At 40.8% G+C, this 24,648-nt stretch overlaps 1 non-coding gene and 1 pseudogene across 1 annotated transcript; both read right to left on the reverse strand.

The window, feature by feature from the left end:
- Positions 1-2,002: 2,002 nt before the first annotated feature.
- LOC129043237 (U6 spliceosomal RNA) lies at positions 2,003-2,109 on the reverse strand. Its single transcript, XR_008504343.1, has one exon. It is a non-coding gene; the product is annotated as a U6 spliceosomal RNA (small nuclear RNA).
- A 10,880-nt stretch (positions 2,110-12,989) lies between these two features.
- On the reverse strand, positions 12,990-14,067 carry LOC129042279 (putative UPF0607 protein ENSP00000382826; annotated as a pseudogene).
- Positions 14,068-24,648: the final 10,581 nt, after the last annotated feature.

Raw genomic sequence — 24,648 nt, forward strand, 5'->3', positions numbered from 1 at the left:
TCCACAGGGATGACTCTTCTAACTTCATGTGCTTTTCTTAGAATTATCCTATCAGATCCCTGTAGACACTGCTTATGAGGTGCTATCCACTGGCTGCCTAGCACCAAAACTATAATCAGCTTGGGTCTTCCACCCCATACTAGGAAGCTATGTTTTCTTTAGATGCCTCTAGAGTAAAAGCTTCAGTCTTTAGTTTGGTCCTGTTCTAACTGACAATCCCTATCTTTCCCCAGTAAAAATCCATGAGTTTTCTCCTCATCTGATTAATACCAGTGAGCAACTCCACCAGAGGACAGAAAGCCAATAGGCTGTTTCCAATAACTGACTCAGCATGCTCTATTTTGGATGTGATAAGACTGGCTTCTAGAGCCATGAGCTGTTGAACCACAACTGTGGTTTATAGATACTAAATAACAGGTTATTACACATGACTGTAAGTTTTCTATCTGACAGCCTCAAGAGGCACAGACCGTGATGATTAATTATTCTTATGGATTGTGGCTGGTTGATTTTTTGAAGGCATAGGTCCCAATGGGTTGGCATTTTAATTATACACACATGTACATGTGTGTGTATGATATATGTATGTATGTGTGTATGAACGCACACACACATACACTAAATTCAGCCTTTAAAAAAACTTGTTAGCTCTTGTATAAGAATGGCAATGGGTTCATTTACCCTTTTGTCGGAATGATGAGCACCACGCCAGGACTGCCCACTTGGTGCTGCTTTTGTGACATAGATTTTGATACTGAAACAGAACAAGTTAAAGGCTTGTTCCAAATGGACAGGGCTCTCACAGAACCAGATCCAGGCTCCTAAAACAGACTAATCCTTGCCTTTTTGGTTCAGTTGGAGAAGAAATTGAATTTGAAAAATGTCTGTTATGCAATGTTGAAGACATGGAGAAATAGGCCAAAGATTTCTTCTTCCTTCCAGATGAATTCTGTTCTCGATGGAGTATAGTATTCAGCAAAAAGACCTCCACCAAGTCTAGAAACTAATTTATTTCTGTCAAGAAACTAATTTATTTCTGTTTCTGTAGAGTTTACATTATTTCTACTGCTTACACTTTAGAATGTTTATTTTATGGGGACTAAGGGATTAAAAGAGTGTGAACTAAAAAAAATTTTTTTTTAAAAGAATTGTTCCTAGAGATAAGTGATTGAGACTGTGATGAGAAGGTGGTGGGAATCACTCTCTCATCACTGTCAGCCTTGCAGGGGCTGCTGCTGTGAATGAAGTCTTGCTTTACCTTCTGATTTGAATTAATGATGGTTTGACTCAGTTTATAGGTCCACATGCCTTCATCCACAATTACAAAATCCCAAAAGCTCTGTGAGCAACAGTGGTTTTACAAATGTATGAAAAAAATATATTTGGTGTCAAAATCTGACATCAGTTGAGGTGAGATGATCTACAGTTTCAATTATCTCACTTAGTGTGAATTATTTCCTCCAGAAATATTAGTGCTTGATGGTTACAGAGTGCTCCATTTCCACAATTTGGTCTTTTCTGGTCTATGTAATGTCTAAAATATGAAAAGAATCTGAATATATTACAAAATAGTATCCTTTGCTTGTAAGTAGCTAAAACACTAATTGGGGAAATTTCTAAAAAATGTGATGCTTTCACAACAATCGTTTAATTTGGAGGAGAAAAATCAGTTGTTACAGAATTAAAAATTGGTTGTTGAAAGATTATTTTCGAGGCTGCAAGTAACTAAATTTAACCTTTACACTACTTTCCCAAAATGGTGACATTGTGACTGTAGTTACAAAGAAAACCCCATATTAAAACATATCATCCCCAAAGATTTCAAAATAAAAAATGGGAACCTGTACTTGTATCCATCCTGTCAAAATGTGAGTGCTGCTCGCCTCAACATTGAATGACATTTGGATGATCTTTTGACCTTTATTTTTTCTAGAACCCAGTGGCTCCTAAACTTTACTGCACATCAGAATCACTTGAGCATCTTTTTTTTTTTATTTTTAAAAAAATTTTGGAAGACTTCATGAATTTACATGTCATCCTTGAGCAGTGGTCATGCTAATCTTCTCTGTATTGTTCCAGTTTTAGTTTATGTTCTGCCGAAGCGAGCACATCTTTAAAAAATACTCAATACTCTGCCTCGGCCTCCCAAAGTGCTGGGATTACAGGCGTGAGCCTTCAAGACCAACCTGGCCAATATGGTGAAATCTGTCTCTACTAAAAATACAAAATTAGCTGGGCATGGTGGCACGTGCCTGTAATCCCAGCTACTCAGGAGGCTGATTCAGGAGAATCGCTTGAACCCGGGAGGCGGAGGTTGCAGTGAGCCAAGATCAAGATTGCACCACTGCACTCCAGCCTAGGCAACAAGAGTGAAACTCTGTCTCAATTAAAAAACAAAACAAAACGAAACAAAAACTAAAGTCCGGTTGTCTTCTCCAAACATTCTGATTTAATTAAGATGGAATGTGACTTGGCATCAGGGTTAAAATGTCTTCAAGAGACTCAGTGTATAGCAAAGTTTGGGGATTCCTGTTTTAACCCGTAGCAGTTATTTCTGGTGACATGTACCTCAACAGAGCAAGTCTAGACACCCTGAGGAAAGTTTTCTGACACTTGAATTACATTATACTTTATAGATACCACGCTTGTGTGAGAGCACCACAAGCTGCTTTGCTTTGTGATGGGTTTTCCATTTGTTGTTTGTTTTTTACTTGGGGCTTTCTTTGTAACTACAGTCACAGTGTCACCATTTTATATCATGACAGCACAAAGACCTTTAATTTTCCATCCTAATTATACACTTCATATTTGTGTAATTTGGGGAAAGTAGTGTAATGCTTAGATGTAGTTACTTGTAGCCTCCAAAATAAACTTTCAACAACCAACTGATATTTATTTATATAACAACTAATTGTTCTCATCTAAATTAAATGATTGTTTTGAAAGCATCACATTTCTTTAAGAAATTTGCCCAAATAGTGTGTTAGCTATTTACAAACAAAGGATGTTATTTTGTAATATAGTCTCAGCTGAACTGTCTCCAATTTAGGTTGTGAGCACTTACAAATAAGAAAAGGAAAATGAATAAATAAAAGGAAAAGTTTCCAGGAAGGCTGGAGGTCAGTCTGATTTCCATTTGGTTTCAGATTCTATATCCTATTTATTTACTTGTACAAACTTAATAATTTCAGAATTAGTGCCTTCCCAGATGCATGTAATTTATGCCAACTTTATGAAGATACAGGAGAGGTTTGATTAAGTGTCTAGAACATGCTGGATTTCGAGAATGAGATAAATCACTTTTTCAGTGTTAAAAATGGGAATATAAAAGCACATAGATTCTTAATGTTGCAAAGAAATTGAGAAAAATTTAAATGTTTTTCAACTGATGCAGAAGGAAACTTCTCCTAGTTGGTGATTGAGTTATAATGTAGCAAATTCACTTCAGCTTATGGAAAATGTTTTTTATTGTTAAAGAAGGCGAATGAATTAGTGATAAGCTTTGTCAGCAGGGAGCCTGCAGCAGTCATTTTCCCAAGGGAAAAATGACTAAAAAGTGTACATTTAGTATTTGTCACAACTTAAAAGAAAATAAATTGTGTTCACCACTGTCTATGTGGGTAGTTCTGTTACTGGAGCTTCAAAACGAGAATTTGTTTTCACAAACAGATGCTGTTTTACTCAGCATCTTGCATTGCTAGCATCCAAACAATTAAGGTACAGCCAGCTCCAGAATTTGTGAACCAATATAGGGAGAAGCACCCCTTTATTAAGCATTATTTAAAAGACGGTTTTGTTTGTTTGTTTGTTTTACCTGTTTTGCTCATCCAGAAACTGGAATCCAGACTGCAGTTGTCAATAGGAGGCTACTGAGAAGAGAGAAAAAATTCTGATAATTGAGGCATACCTTTTATTTGAGAGATCATAACAAGCAAACAAGGATTATCTAAGATAACCAGGTCCATACTGTGGAGTGAACTATTAAGTTAACTCTAAGTATGCTAAAGAACAAACATATATTTAGAATTGAAGGTGGTATGCTTGTGGTACCATTTAGCATCTGTGTTAGCGTCACATCTTGCCTCACTAGGGAGCTGTTAAACCACCACTGGAGTATGAGAGAGAGAGAAATGTTATTTATGCCCTAAGCCAATGGAAATCCTCTTTTGTTGTAATGGTCTTAGTCTGGGATACTTTGTCTTGGACTCTGCTGATCCTTCTCTGTGCCCTAAGCTTGCCTGCCCTGGAATAATTGCTTCCTTGTATTTAGGCTTATGAACCATTTGCAGAGAATTCTGTCTCTGTCTGCAGTTGCTCATAATTCACACCTCATCAGCTTTCTGTATCTACAGCTGCTGCTATTTCTAATGACTATTACACAGATCCAGGCAAAGCTGAGAGTTAAAGTTTGAAATTTTTCTCTATGCCACAGTCTGCTATGCTGGGAAGAATTTCTTTCTATTCACAGTGTGCTCTTGTTCTCAGGGCTTGGTCTATCACTCACTCTCCCTACCCCATCCCACCCTGAGCTGCACTGCAATGGCATAACAGCCCTTTGCCTTCAGCTTCAGGAGAAATATGTAGGCAGTTACGGTGGAACGGAAAACTGCCAGTCTTCATAGATTTTTTTTTTTTTTAGAAGACTCCCCTACAGGGCATAGTAACACTAGTGTGTTCTCAAATATACCACCCACGCACACCTCCTGTTCAACCCATGACAAACAAACAGAATCAATTCAGGATTTGTGGTTAATTGATCAATATCACTCTGACTTCTGAGTGAGAAAGAGTAGTAGACACGATAAGATTCTGAGGGTGAAGAACTCAATATCCAAATGAGTTCAGTGTTTATCTTTATTTTGCTTTATTGTATTTTATTTTATTTTTTTATCTACCTCAAGTCCAGTCACTAGCAATCCTGCTATTTTATTCATTCAAGACACATTGATGAGGTTTCATGTGGGGCCAGACATCATGTCAGTTGCTGGGAATAAAACATGACCAGGATGCTCTTCTGCCCCCAGGTGTCTTCACTCATGGTCTACATGCATTTTTTATTGCAGCTCAGCTTCTAGCTGTGTGCCTTCGTGTGTAGTCGCACAAGGCCATCTTCTTTGGAGAACATCCTAGTCAAGGGCATCTATCACTTGGTCCTGGTGCAGCTCCCAGAACCCCAAAGCTCCCTTTTATTAAGAGTGGTTCTCAGTTCCAAATGTCTGTGACCTGTATTTCCCCAAAGAAGACATCAATACATTCATAAAAGACAATTTTGGTTTCTTCCATTACTTTTAAAGCTTTATTTTTTTTTTAATATGAAAGAGATCCGATTGGGGAGATAACCTGGCAGTACTTTTTTCTTGAAAGCAAGCAAAGAAACAACAGTGAAAAAAAGAAAAGAAAAACAGAAACATTGTGTAAACCTCAATGCAGCATTGGATGCATGCGGGAGGGGCCACTTAATAGATACTGAGTTAAATTGGGCTGAATTAAAACCTGAGTAGAGCTGTGTGTATTGTGAAGTCTCCCTGCCTTGTGAGAAGAGCTATTTAATTGAGAATAGCCATTTCTTTCTAGATGCCCTGGAACATATCGTGTTGTTCACTCATAAACCTTTTAACACTTCCACATTTCCAGATTATGTAGTTATAAAACTAGATCCGCAAGTAGTCAGTGTCTGCATTAGTTTGTTCTCACACTGCTATAAATAACTACTTGAGATTGCGTAGTTTATTAAAAAAAAAAAAAAAAAAGAGGTTTAATTGACTCGTGGTTCCCCAGGCTGAACAGGAGGCATGGCTGGGAGGCTTCAGGAAACTTACAATCATGGCGGAAGGTGAAGGGGAAGCAGGCACATCTTACTATGGCAGAGCAGGAGAAGGAGACAGTGAAAAAGCAAGTGCTACACACTAGAACTCCATCACAAAAGCAGCAAGGGAGAAGTCCGCTCCCATGATTCAATCACCTCCCACCAGGTCCTCCTGCAACACGTGGGGATTTCAATGCAACATGATATTTGGGTGGGGACACAGAGCCAAACCATATCAGTATCATTACCCTGTGTCTATACCAATAGTTGATTCCATACCTTACCAGAATGAAAATGTGGATGGGAGGACAGGGAGACATCCAAGGTAGATCTCGGTAGTAGGACTCAACACCACAGTAATGGCGGATGGGAATGCTAGTGTCCAGGCTCTCATTCTAACTCTGGGATCGCACCAGGCCTGCTTCAGAGCTGAGGGAAATGTGATGGGTAAGACAGAACTTCACAATAATGTCTCCTTCATTCGAATTCTCCTCAGCTACTTAATAATGCCCCCATATCTAAATATTACACTACCTAAAATGCAGGACAAAAATTGACAGTAGAGGTTGCTATTTTATCTTGGATTTCTGCAGAATTTTTTGCTTAACATAGCAATGGTAGCCATACCCCAAGCATTTCCTTGGGACTTAATGACTAGATGAGGTAATTAAGAATGAGTAGTTGAGCTAGTGACATATCATATGCCACCATCATGATGGCTTAAATGGCTTTTTTTGGAGGGGACAGGGTCTCACTCTCTTACCCAGGCTGGAGTGCAGTGATGCCTTCATGGCTCACTGCACCCTCAACTTCCCCAGGCTCAGGTGATTATCTCACCTCAGTTTTCATATTTTTAGTAGAGATGGGGTTTCACCACGTTGTCCAGGCTGGTCTCAAAGTCCTGGCCTCAAGAAATCCTCCTGCCTCAGCCTCCCAAAGTGCTGGGATTACAGGCATGAGCCACCATGCCCAGCCTCATGACCTCATTTTAACTTGCTTAGCTCTGTAACAACCCTGTTTCTAAACAGGGTCATATTCTGGGATGCCAGATTTAAGATTTCAAACATACCTTTTTTGGGTGGGGGGATAAAATTCAATCCGCAACATCACATCTCCACCATTCTAGGTCCCCATCCTCAGTGTGATCTACCTGATTAGGTCATAGGCAGAATCTTAAAGTGCAAGACGAGGTTATTCAATTCTGTGGATCTCTGTGGGAAGGGACATTAGCAAGTCAGTGGGCCGACAATACATTATCCTTCCCTCTCATCTGGTAAAGCCCTCCCTAGAAGATGGAGTGCCCAGGACAAAGCAGTATTTGATCTCATTCCTAGATCATGTTTATCCATGTGAACACATGCAACTCCCTCTACACACACACACACACACACACACACACACACACATTTGAGGAAACTGTGTTAAAATGAGTATCCAGGGAAACCCCCGAAAAGAAATAGCAAGAAATAATACCAGTGTGCATGCTCTGTAAGAATAAGAAGTGCCTTCTCAGGAGGGCCTAGTACTTACACAAGTTCTGTAGTTGAAAACTGTGTCTTTTTGTACACAAGCTGGCAGATTCTTCTCTTCCTCCTTCACTGACTACACAGCTCTCTAATGACCTAGGCCTCGCTCCATATTGGGAAGCCCCTTAGTTAGCTGGGCCCACAGAGGAGCTACTGGTGATAATAACAGCCCTTCTTAACGATGACAGTCTTTTTAATTTTTATGAGTACACAGTAGGTGTGCATATTTATCAGGTACATGAGATATTTTGATACAGACATACAATGTGTAATAATCACATCAGGGGAAATGAAGTACGGGCATGACAGTTTTGGCAAGGCTAATATAAGCCTACAACCCTGAGTGCAGCAATTGGAAAGCTGGAAAGAACAACAGAGCAAATCCTGTGCTATTATTGCTGATTTGGTTTTCTTTCAAATGCAAACGCTCCAATAAATGGGTAGTGAAGAATACCAAAATCAGCTAATAAGCCACCTGTATACCAAAGATAATAAATGTAATATGCATAGAAATCAAGGTTTTCCCTCAGGTAGAAATTAAATTTTAAAAGAAGAGCTGGGAATTTTTGATAAATAATGATCCATGAACATACCTTTCAAAAGGTATGTTCTTTTAAATATTTGTTTGCCCACGTTGCACGCAGGGAAGGTAATGTTTGAAGTTGTAACTCTGTCTGCCTTACTCTGGTATGTAACAGGCCCAGCAGTCCTTTACAGGAGGTGGGCTTCCGCTGTTTTGTGCTCGTTAGACCTAGACACAAGCTGATCTTTTACAGGGATGCAGAAAATGGCTGAACCTGAGGAGACACCTGGTGGAGAATGGAAGCATTCTTCTCTCTGGGTAAGGTACACTTATTTCTTTTTTTCCATAATATTTCAGATGACAAGAGAGCAAGACAATGTCACAGGATCTTTGTATTTGCTTCTTAGCAGTCTAGAGATGTGAAGCAATTACACAAGAAGTAAAAAAGATGTTGTGCTAATTTAGCCTTCCTACTAGTGCAGTTCATACTCAATGAGTTTAATTATTTCCAACATTTATTTATTTATTCACTCATCTGTGCATATAGATGCACTAGGGAAGGAGAGGTCTTGGCTCCTGTGTGCAGCTCATGCTGAACTATGGAGGCAAGACATACAGTCCTCAAAAGTGGGGATTAAGGGTGTAATTGCCTGGGGTTAGACCACATCAGAATGCTAAGTGCCAGGTAAGCAGAGAATTGATGAATTAGGGGAGCTCTCAAAACTGGGGATTAGAAGTGGGGTGTTCAATCAGTAGAAGATTCGGTTGAGCTGAGAGGGAGAAACAGGCACTACATCAGAGTATATGGAAAAAGAAAATCACGTGTAGGAACGGTTGGTGGATAGGACGCTGGACTATCTGTCACAAAGGGCTATGTTTAGGACTCAGGAGAGATAAATTGGACTAGATAAGGTACAGCTTACTAAAAGAAAGTTTCTTGGCTGTGTGCAGTAGCTCACTCCTGTAATCCCACCACTTTGGGAGGCCAAGGCAAGTGGATCATTTGAGTTTAGGACTTTGAGACCAGCCTGGCCAACATGGTGAAACTCTGTCTCTACTAAAAATACAAAAAATTAACCTGGGGTGGTGGCACGCGCCTATAATCCCAGCTACTCAGGGGGCTGATGCAGGAGAATTGCTTGAACCTGGGAGGCAGAGGTTGCAGTGAGCCGAGATCACGCCACTGCACTTCAGCTTGGGCGACAGAGCGAGACTCCATCTCAAAAAAAATGAAAGAGAGAGAGAGTTTCTTAGCATCACAACTAAAAAGCTGTCTATGCACAAATACGTTTAGGAGGAGATCTGGCTGGCATTATAGAATGTCAACAATTTTTAAGACAAAAGGAATGACTGCTTTTCTGCCTCAGTTCCCAACTACCTGTGTCGTTTTGGCCAATGTGTTAGTTAGTTAGTCCTGCAAAACTGAGCCAAAACTGAGTGGCTGCAATGACCAACCATTTCTTACTCTTCACAGGTCTGATCAGCTGACCGCAACTGGGTTTAGCCAGGGTGGCTGTGCTCCATGTCCTTCTCATCCTTCTCCTGGGACCCATGAGTTAGCCTGGGCATGTCCTCCTCATGGTGGGGGTGGAGGGTCAAGGGCATAAATGGAAGCATGCAAGTTGCTCTGAGGTTGGAACTCAGAATGGTTGCTTCCCTCTTTTTCTGATGGCCAATGCAAGTGATAAAGCCAGCGTCCCAGTCAAGGAGTGGGGTAATATTCCCCACTCGTTATGTGACAAATGAAAGTCCCATGGTAAAGAGGATGGATAGAGAAGAGTGAGAAACTTAGCCAGACATGCCATCTACCACACGCAATTCTCTTACATTCCCAGACATATTTTCCTCATTTCTAAAACAGGATAATAATCCATTTTTCAAAAGAAGACATACGAATGGCCAACAGGCATGTACAAAAATTTTCAACATCACTAGTCATCAGCAAAATACAAATTAAAACTACAATGAGATATCTCACATCAGTCAGAGTGGTTATTATTAAGGTAAAAATATAACAGATGTTGGCAAGGATGTGGAGAAAAGGGAATGCTTATAAACTGTTGGTGGGAATGAAAATAAGTACAACTTCTATGGAAAACAGTATGAAGATTTCTCAAAGTACTGAAAATAGAACAACCATTTGATCTGGCAGTCCCACTTTTGGGCCTCTACCCAAAAGAAAAGAAATAATTATATAAAAAGATGCCTACATTCTTAAGTTTCCCTCAGCACTGTTCACAATAGCAAAAACATGGAATCAACCTAAGTGGTCATCAACAGAGGATTGAATAAAGAAAATGAGATATGTATATACCATGATATACTACTCAGCCATGAAAAATGAAATTATGTTTTTTTGCAGCAACCTGAACGAAACTGGAGGCCATTATCTTAAGTGAAATAACTCAGAAACAGAAAGTCGTATACCACATGTACATGACTCACTTATAAGTGGGAGCTAAGTAATGTGTTCACATGGACATAGAGAGTAGAATAATAGGCACTGGAGAATTGAAAAGGTGGGAGGGTCGGAGAGGGGGTGAGTGATAAGAAATTACTTAATGGGTACCAAGGACACTGTTTGCATGATAGTTACACTAAAATCCCAGACTTCTCCACTACACAATATATCCGTGTAACAAAACTACACTTATATTCCCTAAATCTAACAAATAAAAAATATGTAAAAATAAACAAAAGACATTCATAATATCTATCCCTTCACCTCAGTCATAATGAAGGTAAATATAATACTTAGTGTATGTGGATGTTTTTACTCAGCAGTTAAGCATAAGGCAAAGTAAGGAGTTATTATTTTGCATGTGCTTATATTCTCTCCTGATAGCAGAAATAAAATTCTTGTAATGGCCTCCTTTCCCTAAGCCTCCAATGCCATCCCCTAACCTCTCGCATGAGATTCTGCATAGATTGTCCTCCCTGATAAATGCTTCCTGAAGAAGTGTAGGATGGAAGTTTCTACAATGACCTTGAATGTATCCAGATAAACAATTTAGAAAAATAAAACCCTTGTATGTTGCTGATGTTTTCTGATAAGGGTGAAGACAACATGGGAGAGGCCCCACTGATCAGAGAAGTCTTCGCGAGTTCTTCTTTCCCCACAGTGACAGGGGGTGTTTCCGCTGTGCTCATTTCACACACTCCTGTCGTGTTTACTCCCAAAGCATTAGTGGCTAAAATAGTTAGCCTGGGTTCCAAAAGTGGACAAATGAAAGGATGCTACCTAAAACTAATGTAGACTCTTTATCTTTTTAGCATTACGCTTCGGCTAAAAGTGAGTTAATCTGCCATAAGTGTTCAGAATATTGTTCTGAGTTGAGAATATTGTTCTAAACATGTCATGTACTTGTTCAGAGTTACTAGTTTATTTAAAAAAACTATTGACTCCCTGGGGTAAATAATATAGAACTCAGCAATCTATAAGATATATTGGTGATTCCAATGGGGACAGTGGTGGAAGAGACAGAGTTTTGCATATCTGTGCTATGATTTTTTAAAAACACTTTATATCTTTAATATATTAAGTAGCAAGGAAAAATATTTTATTTATGATAACTAAATAATATTTACAACGACTTTATGGGTACATACATCTACATTTGTATATCAAAGTATTTTTTAAAAAGATAATCATTTGTATCACTACAATAATGTATAGAAACATAATCGAAGACCAAATACATCTTGGGCCGTAATTTTACCACTTCTAAATTCTTATTTTCAAAAAAATATTAAGGGTAATTTAACTCACTACTGTTTTCCAAAATGTTCTAATCAACTTGTCACATACTAAAACTAAGTTGCCACCATACTAACTTAGACTTAGGGATTTGTAAGGGTAACAAATGTTTTAGAAACTTAAAACATAACCTTTTTGTTGAAATTTTATTTTTGCTTAGAACGCAAAAGAAGAAAACAAGTTTTATTTTTTTGCCAGCTAAAAGTATTTGGGTAAACTTAGCTAGGTTTAAGATGGGTCTTCTTTTAAAGAGTTTTAAATACATTTCTGAAAAGGCACTGATATGAGTTCCAGTTCTGAATGCCACAGTTATTTTCCCAGATTGTAGTGTTTTTTGTTGTTTTTGTTTTTGTTTTGTTTTTTCTTGAGACAGGGTTTCATTCTGTCGCTCTGCAGTCCAGGCTAAAGTACAGTGGTGAGATCACAGCTCACTGCAGCCTTAGCCTCCTGAGTAGCTGGGACTACAGGTGAGCACCACCGTGCCTGACTAATTCTTAAAAAAAAAAAATTGTAGAGATGAGGTCTCAGTATGTTATTCAGGCTGGTCTTGAATTTCTGGCCTCAAAGAATCCTCCTGCCTTGGTCTCCCAAAGCACTGGCATTACTGGTATGAGCCATCATGCCTGGCCTTCCTAGATTGTTTTTCGCCAGATATGTAAACCAGGAGATCTGTGGATATGAATATAATCTGAAATTTGAAAGATGAAAGAAGTGACCAAGTTGATTCAGAATTAAAGTCTGTACAAAGACCAAGCCACGCAGAGTAAAAGAGGTAAAAGTGGTAAAAGAGGAAACACCCAGGAGAAAGAGACACATCATGATCCTTTCCCGCTGTTAGCAACTGAATCTAAAGGCATATTAATGTTAAGCTTTAAAATGGTGTGCTTCTGTTGTAAAATTGCAGCTAAGTTCTTTCCAAGGTAGCAATACCATTCAGGTTGCTCAAATGTTTTGATTGGATTAAAATAAAAACTTTTGGAAACAAATCTATTTACAAAGTCCATGCAATCCTTCAGATGTGTGTATTTTTTCTCTCCCTAGCTCATTCTTTTTCTTTGAAAAGCAGTGCCTTGCAGCTCCTTTTTCTGAGGCAGAAAAAAAAAAAAAGAAAAATCAATGACCAACAACAGTCCAGTACTCAAGAACAACCTAGAAATAACAAATCAGTCTGTGTGTGTGACAGAAAAGGAGAGTGTATGTGGTAAGAAAAGCAGCTACCGTTTCAGACTTCCACAGGGCAATTCTAAGAAACAGTGGGCAGCCGGGCAGAGGCGCTCCTCACTTCCCAGATGGTGCGGGGACCAGGCAGAGACGCTCCTCAGGTCTCTATCTCTTGACCTCATGATCTGCCTGCCTCGGCCTCCCAAAGTGCTGAGATTACAGGCGTGAGCCACTGCGCCTGCCCTGCCATGTCTTTCTCCTCCCAAGCGGCTGTTTTCGTCTCCTGGATTTTGATGTTCTACTTAATACCCCCATATTCTTATCCATGTTGCCCTGCTGGAGGCTTCTTTCCCTTTGGGAAGCCTGACTCAGCTCCATCAGTGCCTCAGGAGACAGGCAGGGAAGCTTAGCAGGTGGGGGCAGCTCGTCTCTATCCCACCTCAATTGCAGGGGAGGGATCGGGTTGGTGGCAGCGGCAGCGGTGGCCCTGACAGTTTTCTTTTGCAGGACCTGTGGCAGGCAGCTCTGGGTGGAGAAGAACTATTTGATGCAAGAGCTGCAGGATCCTTGCGCTGCATCTCCTTCCCCACCATCAGCAAGCCTGGAGAGCTGAGCAGGTGTTCTTTACCCAGCACCTTCAAGGTCGCCTTCTCTGGACACAGGGAGCAGCCCAGAACTGGGTCAGGGAGCACTGTTGCAACTGGGCCAGGGACACTGTTGGAACTGGGTCAGGCTTCCCAAAGGGAAGGACGCCTCCAGCAGGGCTGTGTGAGCTGGCGACTCCATGGCCCTTGGAGTAGAAACTTACTGCATGCACCTGGGCCTTGTCAGTCTGGTTCTTTTCTGTCAAGCTCTTGAGATGGACATTTCCCTCCAAGCGCCTGGGACTGCACCAGGAGGAAGTGAGGTTTGCCTGAGTCTCCAGGGGCCTAGAGGTGGAGGCTGCTTCCCCATTGCTACAGGGGCCCCTTTTCTTGTCCTCCTGCCCCTGGGTCTCTACCTGATCCACCTCCATTGGTTCTTCGGGCTCTTCTTCTGCCCTCACCTCCGGCTTTGGCAGCGTGGCTGGGATCGGGGTCAGATTCCAAGACCTGATCACCTGCTCATCTAGTGAAGGCAGTCGGAGGTTAAGCTTGCGTCTGAGACGAGGGATCCTCACGGGGCTGAGGTGTCCGAACATCATGGAGTTGCGAGCAGACAGCACGGGTTTCTTCCCTGAGGGGAGCCTCCAGACCACAGAAGGCAGGACCCCCAGTGGGGTGCCCCTGTTTTGAGGGAGAAGACACAGCCTCATAGGGGCGCCGTCCCACCTGGCTGGAAAAGAAGGTCCAGGACATCGCAGAGGATTGAAGAGCAATCGGGAAGAGGCCAGGGTTCCCGGGGCAGGCACAGGCGCAGGAGCTGCGGGGGAGCTGGGAAGGCCTCACGGACAAGAAGAGCAGGTTGCCAATGGCGTCGCCGGGACCCGTGGTGGAACCAGGAACAAAATATGCTTAGACAAGCACGTTGCCTGTGGTGTGGCCGAGACTTGCAGTGGAACGTTGTGAGGCCGAGGCGGGCGGATCACGAGGTCAGGAGATGGAGACCATCCTGGCTAACACGATGAAACCCCGTCTGTACTAAAAATACAAAACATTAGCCGGGCGTTGTGGCAGGCGCTTGTAGTCCTAGCTACTTGGGAGGCTGAGGCAGGAGAATGGCGTGAACCCGGGAGGCGGAGCTTGCAGTGAGCAGAGATGGCACCAGGGCACTCCAGCCTGGGCAACAGAGCGAGACTCTGTCTCAAAAAAAAAAAAAAAAAAAAAAACGCTGAGAAGAGCACGTTGCCTATGGCGTGGCCGGGACCTGCTGCGGAACCAGGAAAAAAATATGCTTAGACAAGCACGTTGCCGATGGTGTGGCCGGGACCTGCAGTGGAACCAGGAACAAAATATGCTTAGTGAATTGCCCATTTTGAGCGAGTTGTGCGTGAACGAAACTGAGGGTCAGAAGCGGAGAGGATATTCTTTAGTCATCCAATTCTCTGTGGCCTGCGCGCACTGGGCACCTGGGACATCACAGTGGGGCTGGTGATAGAGCCAGGGTGTGGAGGAGTGCACAGGAGCCCAGCGAGGAGCGCCTACAGGAGGAGTAAAAGGGCAAAGGGCTAGGCCCCTCCACCGGTCCAGCTGGACTCTTTAGCCTCAGGGACGTCCTGCTCCTGGGAGCAGGTGTGTGACCCTGGATGGGCCCTGCTGTGGGGCTGCGGTGGGTGCAGGACTGATCCCCCAGAGCCCTTCCCGCCTGGCACCTGGCCCAGGCGCTGGCTAGCACCCCGTGGTCCTGTCTTGGCCGGCCCTGTCCCCGGGGTTACAGGGCCAGAACCTACCGGAAGCAGAGCGCAGGACCAGCCAGATCCCGCCAGGCTCCCCCGGGGCTTCTCCAGTGCCTCTGTGCCGCCTGGAGCCAGGCCCGCCATCTCCGTGACGGCCCTGGCCTCAAGGACCACCAGCCTCACTGCGCAGGTTTCCAACTAGAGGAAGGGTGCCCTGACCTGACTGGATGCCGCCCTTTACCACATCCCTTCTTGGCAGGCAGGGTCTCCACTTCTTTTTACAAATTCGCCTGAGACCATTCCTCAGGTCATTCAGGCTGTCATGGCCCAGCCAGGCTTTGAACCCGGGCTCTGCGATTCCACAGCTGGCACTCTGGCCTGTGTGCCTCCTGATCATGGATACAAGATGTATTCTTATTTTTTCCTGTAGTCCTGGGGTACTTAGCACCATGGCATATCTGTATTAAGCACATGCACACCTACAAGGAGGTCTTTACTTCAACATGTAAGTTGACCATGGCCCACTCTGGGCTCCAGTCCTCTACAAAGAGGTAGGGCGGGGACTACCAGTTGTCAGCACAGCACCATCCCACATTGCTCTTCTAATGGAGCCTTTCAGCCCAAATATTCTTCTTTGTCTGATGGGAAGGATCCAAGTATGGAAAGATCATGTTCTAGATCAGCTTTGGCCTATCCTAAAAGAAATTCACCAGTGGATTATCCCATATAGATAAAAGTCAGTTTCTCTGGTCTTCCTGGAATGTGTCTGGAAAGCAAGTACATTATTTATTTACAAGTTAATAGTGGATCAATGTTTTGGATTAAAATATGACCAACATAATTTGGTCATTGTGAGCATGCCAACTCTGTCCACTCTTCACCACACATTATGATACCCTAAATATAACTTTAGATTTTCTTATGCCGAAGAGAAAGACATACTCTTGGGTGTCTGGACTTGTGAAACATGTATGAAAAAACATTCGGCCACTCTACATCTTTTTATTGGAGAATTGGAACCATCTACATTCAAAGACATTATTAAAAGGCAAGAAGTTAATAAAAAAGAAACAGTACAGAAAATGTGATTGGGGAAAGGTGAGGGAAAGCACCAATTCCACCTAAAATTATGAAAACTCTAGCGTTTGTATTTAGCTGGCTTCCTCCCACCTTCTTTGTGAGGCCAGCTCTGCCATCTCCCTCACCTCGCTGACACTGAGCAGATCTATGTGTCTCTTTGCTGTTGCACAGGGACGCAGTATTAGTTGGTAACAAGATCAGAGGCAGCAACAGTGGATGCCTGACTTGGGGTTCATTGAGTATGAGTGGCTAAAAGCTAGGGCTTTACAGCAAACAGCAAAACAAGTCAAACTTCTCACAGGTAACAAAAGATGTTAGATTTGGAAGTCAAATAGCTGTGATTTCTAATCCAGACTCCCTAGCATGGCCTTAGACAAGTGTCTAACTGTTCTGTATCATTTTTCTCATCTAGGGGAGGAAAAGAAATGAACACTTAGCACAAACATATTATTGTGACAATTACATCAGGTAAGCCATAGAAATGACCTAACACGATGGCTTGAACGTAGTAGGCACTTATTACACATGATCTAAGTGGTATTAGGAAAACAGGAGGTGCTCTTTGCTACACTAATTATTCATGTGAGGATTTAGAGCCTGCTAACGGCAATGGTAGCCTGTGGATTTGTGTGTAACTCTGAGCGATTGACAACATCTGCCTGGAGAATTGGGATGAGAACGATTTAGAGAAAGGGCTCAGCAAGAAATAATGTGGTGATGGATATTGCTGTCTGTTGTGAGTGAGAAAAGAGAGAATGGGACCAAATATGCCATGCATTTACTATTTCTCAGTAAGCACCAATAGACAAATACAAATAAATAAAAATAATACACAATAATACACATATCTGATCTTCAAGGACCACATCACCTAGCAGGCAATAAACACCAATAAACTTTCTGGGTGCAGTGGACAGGAGCTCAAGACTAGCCAGGGCAACATAGTGAGACTCCATCACTACAAAAAAATGTGTGTGTGTGTGTGTGTGTGTATTTGTGTGTGTATTAGCCAGGCATAGTGGTGCACACCTGTAGTCCCAGCTACTTGGGAGGCAGAGGTGGGAGGATCACTTGAGCCTGGGGGGTCCAGGCTGCAGTGAGCTATGATCATACCACTACAGTCCAGCCTGGGTGACAAAGCAAGACCTTATTTCCAAACAAACAAACAAACAAACAGCCAACTAAGTATTATAAAAGCTATCATACTTTCTAGTACCTGTATAATCTGAGCAGATATTCTTGGCATGCTAATCACACAAGGGAGTGTCACTAAAAGCTTCCTAAAGGGACAATGACAAATAGCCATGTGGAAGGCGGAGGGAAAGTAGCAGGTATTCCTCTAAGATGGAACAACACCGTCAAAGGCAGAGTCAGGTAAAACTTCACTATGGAGGTCAAGAGCATATAAATTTGGATAAGAATATTTTTACAGGGAATTGGCTAGAGAGGAAATGGTTGAGATAGGGAGGTTTGTGTACCACATTAAGCTCTACTAAGGTACTTCATTGACTTGACTTGGGCTATGTGGGAAGGAGCAATCCAGTTCATAGCTCCCAGAAATCCCCATTCATATGCATTGAAAACAATTTGCTTGACAAGTTGAAACTTACAAACTGATGAGATGCCATTCATTTTTATGTGCAGCTTCATTCTACTGACATGATCTGTGCCACTTCAGTAATGAAGTAGAACCTAAAGATGGGATGGGTTAAAATTGTTTTTTTCTGATTGATGATTATCATTTTATCATCATAAATATAGGCAAAAAAATAATGGAAAGCATGGATTTCTAGTGGACAGCTATTGTTCATTTGGTTTCCTAGGACTGCTATGTCCTTTCTTCATTACCAATTATTTTCTCATGCCCCTGGGAAGCCTGTAAAAATTTCCCCTGAAAGAATTAACTGTCCTGCCTCTGTGTATCCAAAGCACATTGCTTACATCTTTGTCATGGTCTTTGTTCTATTAAGCCAGAATCTTGTTAGTGTTTTCATTTGTAAGCTGATGGAAGATGTCAGCTCTGTTCTGTAAACTTCTGAAAGACAAGGACCAGAGCTTATTTGTCAGTGTACCTCTCACAATTCTCAGCCCTGTGCTTTGCACACAGCAGATGCCCAATAAATGTGTGCCTGCGTGAACTGACTGATGATTATTATTTGATGTTTGAATTTTAGTCATCATTATAATGGCATTGGTCATCTATCAAGCTTACACTATAGTTCATAAAGCTGTGTTTCTTAATACTTGCCATGTTATCAAGTTATTTTTATTCCAAAAATGGATTAATGGATGAAGGCTGCAATGAGCTTAAATCAAATATTTGTGGCTTATGAAAATAAAGCATAAAGCAACTATAACTATGACTTTGGTTATAACTGTAGCATATTAATACATTAAGCCAACTGAATCCTCAGTAGACAAATTGAGGTTGTCAGTTTTTAGGGTAAAATTCCACTGGTTTTATAACAAACCATCAAAGAATCACAATGTCTTATTTTAACCACACAGTAGTGTATAGTTAAATGTGGGGGATGTTCTAGGTCTAGTGGAGATTAGAGGACTAACTGAGGAAATGATGACTGATGAAAATTAGTGATAATTATTTGTTAAGCCCAGAAAGAACTGCAGGAGGAGTGAACTATGATAATTATGGGCAGAAGAAAGGAGAGGTGACTTTTCAAAAAGAGAAGCAACTATAACTTTTTCTGTTTCTTTAATAAAGGGCTATGAAGAAGGCATGGAAGACAAGGATAACTCAGGGAACAGAGAAGACGGCAGCACAGATAGTGTCACTTGGGGTTTTGAGAAAGGCGGTAGATATTGGCTGCCACTCAGATCATGTGGGATAATGATGCCAGAACAGGTTTCCACCTTCATTCATATGCAGGAGGTACCATTCAAATATTTGATTTCAATCAGTGACACCTTTTGCCATTCTGTGAAATGCAATGTGATTTTAGTTACATGTTATTTCATCATGTTACAAGTGTACATTGAAATAACAATACAGTTGGATTATCTGCGATGGAGTTTAGATATTTCCAGGAATGTTGCTGAGTGGGTTGCTTAGGCAAAGGAGGTAAGCAAGCAATGTGACATTCACTGAAAATAATTCTCATGGAACTGATTTTCACAGGCATTGACTCGAATGTTGTGCCAGCTCCATAAGACACCATGGAATCATAGAGGAAACTATCTCAGTTTTAAAGAGGACTGACTTTGTTTCAATGCTCCTTAATTTCCAAACTTGTTTTAACTCTTCTACCAGAGACTGACTCTGTTTTATATCTCAGTCCAATTGTCCCAGTGATTGTTGTGCTCACACCTTTACATCATTAATAATTCCATATGACTGTGAACATACCTTCCATTAACTATTGAAGTATTTCCTAAGTAGAGTAGTAAGACAAAGCCCAGGGTCATGAATTGCTGAAACTCTAAAGCCATTGCAGTTTATCCTGGATACCTTTTGTTCTAGTTCATTCTTTCTTGGCTTTTAGGTATAACTTTTTTCTCCCATCAAATTTTACACTCAGGGCAGAATCTAGAATTAGTTAACTAGACTTTGATATGAGTTTGACATGATGTTCACAGATATCATTGACTTTTAGATATGAAAATGATTGTAAATATATCCTAGTCCAATCTCCATGTGTTATATATAAGAAAGCTGTGTCTCAGAGATAAGCTTCGGATTCCACAGCATGTTAGTGGCAGATCAGGGAGCCTGGAGCTTAGGTTAGAGAGTACAATAATTGTTTTTGATTGCAAACAATGGAAGGCTCAATATAAACTGCCTTAAGAAAAAGACAGGTTTGGAAGATAAGAAATATGCTGGCTCATGTAATTGGCCATTCCAGGGGATGATCTAAACATGGCATGCCTTTCCTTCTGCCAATTTTCAAATGTTCTCCTCTGGAGTCACTTCCATTGTTACTCTGCTGCTCTTCTGTGCTTCTACGATGACTACCAGCAGCTCTAGGTTGGATACCTCATTTACATTTGGGAGGAAAAGAGAGCCTTTTTATCTCAGCATTCTCAGCAAAATTCCAAGGTTCACACTAACTTGTCCAGCTGAGATTCCATGGCTTCTGCTGAACCAAGTGGGTGGACACTGAGAGCAAAATTTCTAATATTCTGAAGTTTCGGTTCCCCAGAAGAGTGTATCAAAACTAAAGAAGTAAATAAACTGCTTCTTTCACCAATACTTTGCAAAATGATAGTCCTGGATATCCTGTGAAGCTGGTCTCCACTGGTTACAGAGAAGTGTTGGGCAGGTGGCTGGATGCTCATTGCAACTAGGATGAGCAGGAATTGACACTCGAATCATACCTTTTGTTCAGCCCTCTCCCCGACTCTGTCAGTAACCATGACTCCCAAGGACTTGAAGCCTGCCTGCTTCTCTGGGTTGCATGGTGCACTCAATATTTTTTTCTCTCACTGCTCCCTCTCTATGAAGTTTTATGTGCTATGAGTCATGGAACTGAGTTCTATATCTCAGGTAGGCCCACAGGTAATGTTTCTACAGTGGTATCCCATTCTCCTTCCAAATCCCTGCTGCTTTCCAGTCCGTAGACAAAGGCCAGGGAGTAACATCAAAAGAAGTAAAGTCCTTCCTTTGAATTGCCTCTTAGTCTCTGGCTTTTCCTGGATTTTTCACAACTGCTTGGACCCTGCCTTTGTGCTTCCTTAGGATTTTGCTCACAGAGCTACTGTGCACTTGGACCTCATAAATTAGAGCATGGGGGGGTTTGATACCACATCCAATAGGATAGATAGTCAAAGTCCTTACTCCTTCTGTCCATTCCAAAAGCCTCTTGATTTTTGCTCACCTCCATCCCAAATTTTCTTACAGTTTTCCCTACTACATCACCATCTATAGCTCCAAACCTCCTCTGGGGAGTTCACATGAGGATGATGATGTCCAGGAAGGTCAAGTGACTTTTCTAAGGCCACACTGCTAGTAAATAGCAGAGTATGACTAAGTCTCTTAATGCTAATTGTCAGTTTAATAGAAAAAAGTGGAAACAATTATCAAATTACTAAAATCACTTTCAACCCCGCACCTGCTGAATACTTTGATTATAGCAATGCTCAAAATAACTTCCAAATTTATAATTTAGGGCAAGGGATGTGAGAAGGTAGACATTAGTTACAATGAGACAAAACAAGAGAGAATTGATGGTCTATTACCTTAAGCATTCACCTTTCTAGGAAACCGTCAGGAAGTCAGAAAATTACATAAACATAATAAGAGTATGACTCAAACTATTTTTCCTTAAACTTAATAGTAAAAACGTATAATCTCTAAATTATTACTTGTTTTCTTGCTTCAAGGTCAAAGTGAATAGCACATCTTTGGAATGCTCTCCATTAGGAATGATTGACAAAAATTTCTTGTGAATTAACTACTCCCAGTGTAAACATATTCTTGCAAAAAGGAATGAATGTATGTCCGTTAAAAGCACGTTACAGTCTAATAAATCAAGGAAACCATTGTCTGACTATTAACTAGATGACACACTTGAAAAAATGTTTTTTTCTGACCCTGAATTTGGTATTTGGAAGTTCAAACTCTTCTAGTTTTGATTCCAAGGCAGATAGTCTCATATAGACCTGTAAAATATCTTATTGAAGAAATCAGAAAGTGACCTCTTCAAACTGAATTAATTTTATTCAAGTTCAATAGCAGAAAAAATGGTTTAGATTAAAAAATAGCTCTGGTTAATTATGACATTCCATTCTACTCTGATTCTATCAAATTTTCAGATAAGGACTGATCTTTGGGAGCTTATCAGAGCTGTTTGAATATTTTTTCTCTTCGCTTGGGCTTTAAATCTTTCTTAGCAAATTGCACAAGGCTGCTGATTAGCTGATATTTAGCGATTCTTAAAGTTTTGACTTAAAAGATGGTAATTGCTAACATAGTACTGCCACGAGTTTAACAGAAGAAAAATAAAGTCAAAACGCTTTACTTTGGCTTTTTCTAGACTACTAATTTTTTCTCTTTGGCAATGCTTTTCAAATCCTTTGCTTCAAGCTGATCTCGGTAATTAAAAGAATGATTTTTAAAACTCTCCAAAAGGATTCTGCATATTAAAATTCATTAAAATGCAATGTTCACAACACAGGATATTTTATTGTAACTATCTATGGAGGGTAAAATAGGAAGGAAATTAGGTGCTTCCTCTATATTCATTACTCATGCGTGTTTATCAAAATTTAGTTATATAAATGAGAACTTGACACATTAACAAGTAGTTATATGGCTGTTAACTCAATTTCTCTTTAAAGACTTGAGAAAATAAGGGAAAAATGAAAGTTAAAAAGAAGACCCTATTTATTGAACTACAGCCATTTCATTCTCATGAAAATGATGTTCATGGCCAATGCAGTTAATTTACTAGTGAACAAAAGTAGTCCAAACTAGTTCATTGAAATAATATAGTGCAAATCCACTGACCTCAGAAATAACCTCAGAAACTTATATCTAAGCTTAAAAGGGGCCGTTGTCCGGGCGCGGTGGCTCATGCCTATAATCCCAGCACTTTGGGAGGCTGAGGCGGGTGGATCGCCTGAGGTCAGATGTTTCGGACTAGCCTGGCCAACATAGTGAAACCCTGTCTCTACTAAAAATACAAAGAAACTTGCTGGGCATGGTGGTGGGCACCTATAATCCCAGCTACTCGGGAGGCTGAGGCAGGAGAATCGCCTGAACCTGGGAGGCAGAGGTTGCAGTGAGCCGAGATTGTACCATTCCACTCCAGCCCGGGCAACAAGAGTGAAACTCCATCTCAAAAAATAAATAAATAAATAAAATAAAATAAAATAAAAAGGCTGGGGGGCAGGGGCATTGTAACTAAACAGGTAGGGGGATCATTTACATAAGTTACTGGACATTACGGAAACATAGCAGCTAGATAATGGATATAATTTCCCCTAGACCAAAGTGTTGTCATGGAGACACAACCAAAGTGAGCCATGTAGTAGAAGCCTAGTGGGGAACATCCATGCCAAAGCATTAGTGACACTTGGCTGTAGCCAGCCCTGGGGGTGGACTGACAGGTAAGAAGTCCTCACCTGGACTCGTTATACTCATAAATACTCTGGATAACAGTCATTGTGAGTGAAAGGAAGATTTAGGAAGTTAGAGGTCTGACTTTTAAAAAATGCTACAAAATACATGGTGAGTTGCCCAGTAACATCAGCCAAATCATTTTGATAATCAATTTATAATTTCTTCTAATTAAGAAGAATGATAGTTTTAACAAACAAATTAAAGATTTAGTCTGAAAATTCTTTTTTGGCTCAAAACCAAGCCTTTTATTCATGTTTTAGCTTATAAAATCTCTTAGCACTTTGCCTTTATAAATGAGATTCTTGTGTTTTTATTTAACATTTTCTGCTATTTATATCATGCCTTTATAAGTTGACTAATATCATCTAGAGGATAAATGGTCTGGATGATTCTTCTTTTATCCCCATTCTTTCTATTTCTCCTTCTCCACAGACTTTAAGTAAATATTTGTTGATTTAATTCGATCTGGTTGTATGTTATAGGTGGAACCTGGCCCTACCTATTTGCCCCTCAATCCTGGAAAGTCATGAGATCTTGCTTAACCTAGTCCAGTGACAGAAGATAAATGGCTTATCCACTGGCTCTTGAAAATGAGTAGGATAAAAATCTTTGTAAGCAGGGGCATTCCTGGAGCCCTCATGTTCCTGAACACCTACTGTTGCCTTATCTGAGTGAGGAGTCAGTGGGATTTTATTACATAGGGTAAATGGGGTTATTTTCCAGGGATGGGATAGATAGACCCATCTATCTATCCCATCAACCAGATCCAATTAAATCAGCAAATATTTACTTAAAGTCTGTGGAGAAGGAGTAATAGAAAGAATAGGGGTAAAAGAAGAATCATACAGACCATTTATCCTCTAGATTATATTAGTCAACTTAGAAATAATAAAATGTGCCCTCTTGAAAACTCTGGTTTGAGTGAGCACAACTGTTCTCAATCTACATGAAATGCTGCTCTTGACAATAGAGTGACATTTAAGAGCAGATTTTAAAATGTGCCACGCTTAAAAAAAATAATTAACTACTTGTCTCAAGGCATGTGACAAAAATCCATCCTCTATAAATGTCATTGATAGGAAATTTTCATATAAAATTTTTCCACATTAGAATGTGTGTGTTTGTCTGTGTGTGTGCATGCGCATGCGTAGGGAGCTTCTTAAGACACGAACAAATTATTAAGTTAGATCATTATGACATCTGATGAAGGCATCAAATAAACACAAAAATAAACATTCACTGTATTTGCCTTTTATGTTTGATAAATGCCTACACATTTCACTTAAAGTGTACAAACAACTGGATCAGGGGACATACACATTTTGGCAGAGCTGAGGAGGTAAGGAAAGATCTATACCACAGTTAGCAGTGTGGTATTCTTACCTTGAGCAGATGGCATAAAA

Source organism: Pongo pygmaeus, chromosome 7 (genome assembly GCF_028885625.2).
Source record: "Pongo pygmaeus isolate AG05252 chromosome 7, NHGRI_mPonPyg2-v2.0_pri, whole genome shotgun sequence".
Classification (NCBI taxonomy): domain Eukaryota; kingdom Metazoa; phylum Chordata; class Mammalia; order Primates; family Hominidae; genus Pongo; species Pongo pygmaeus.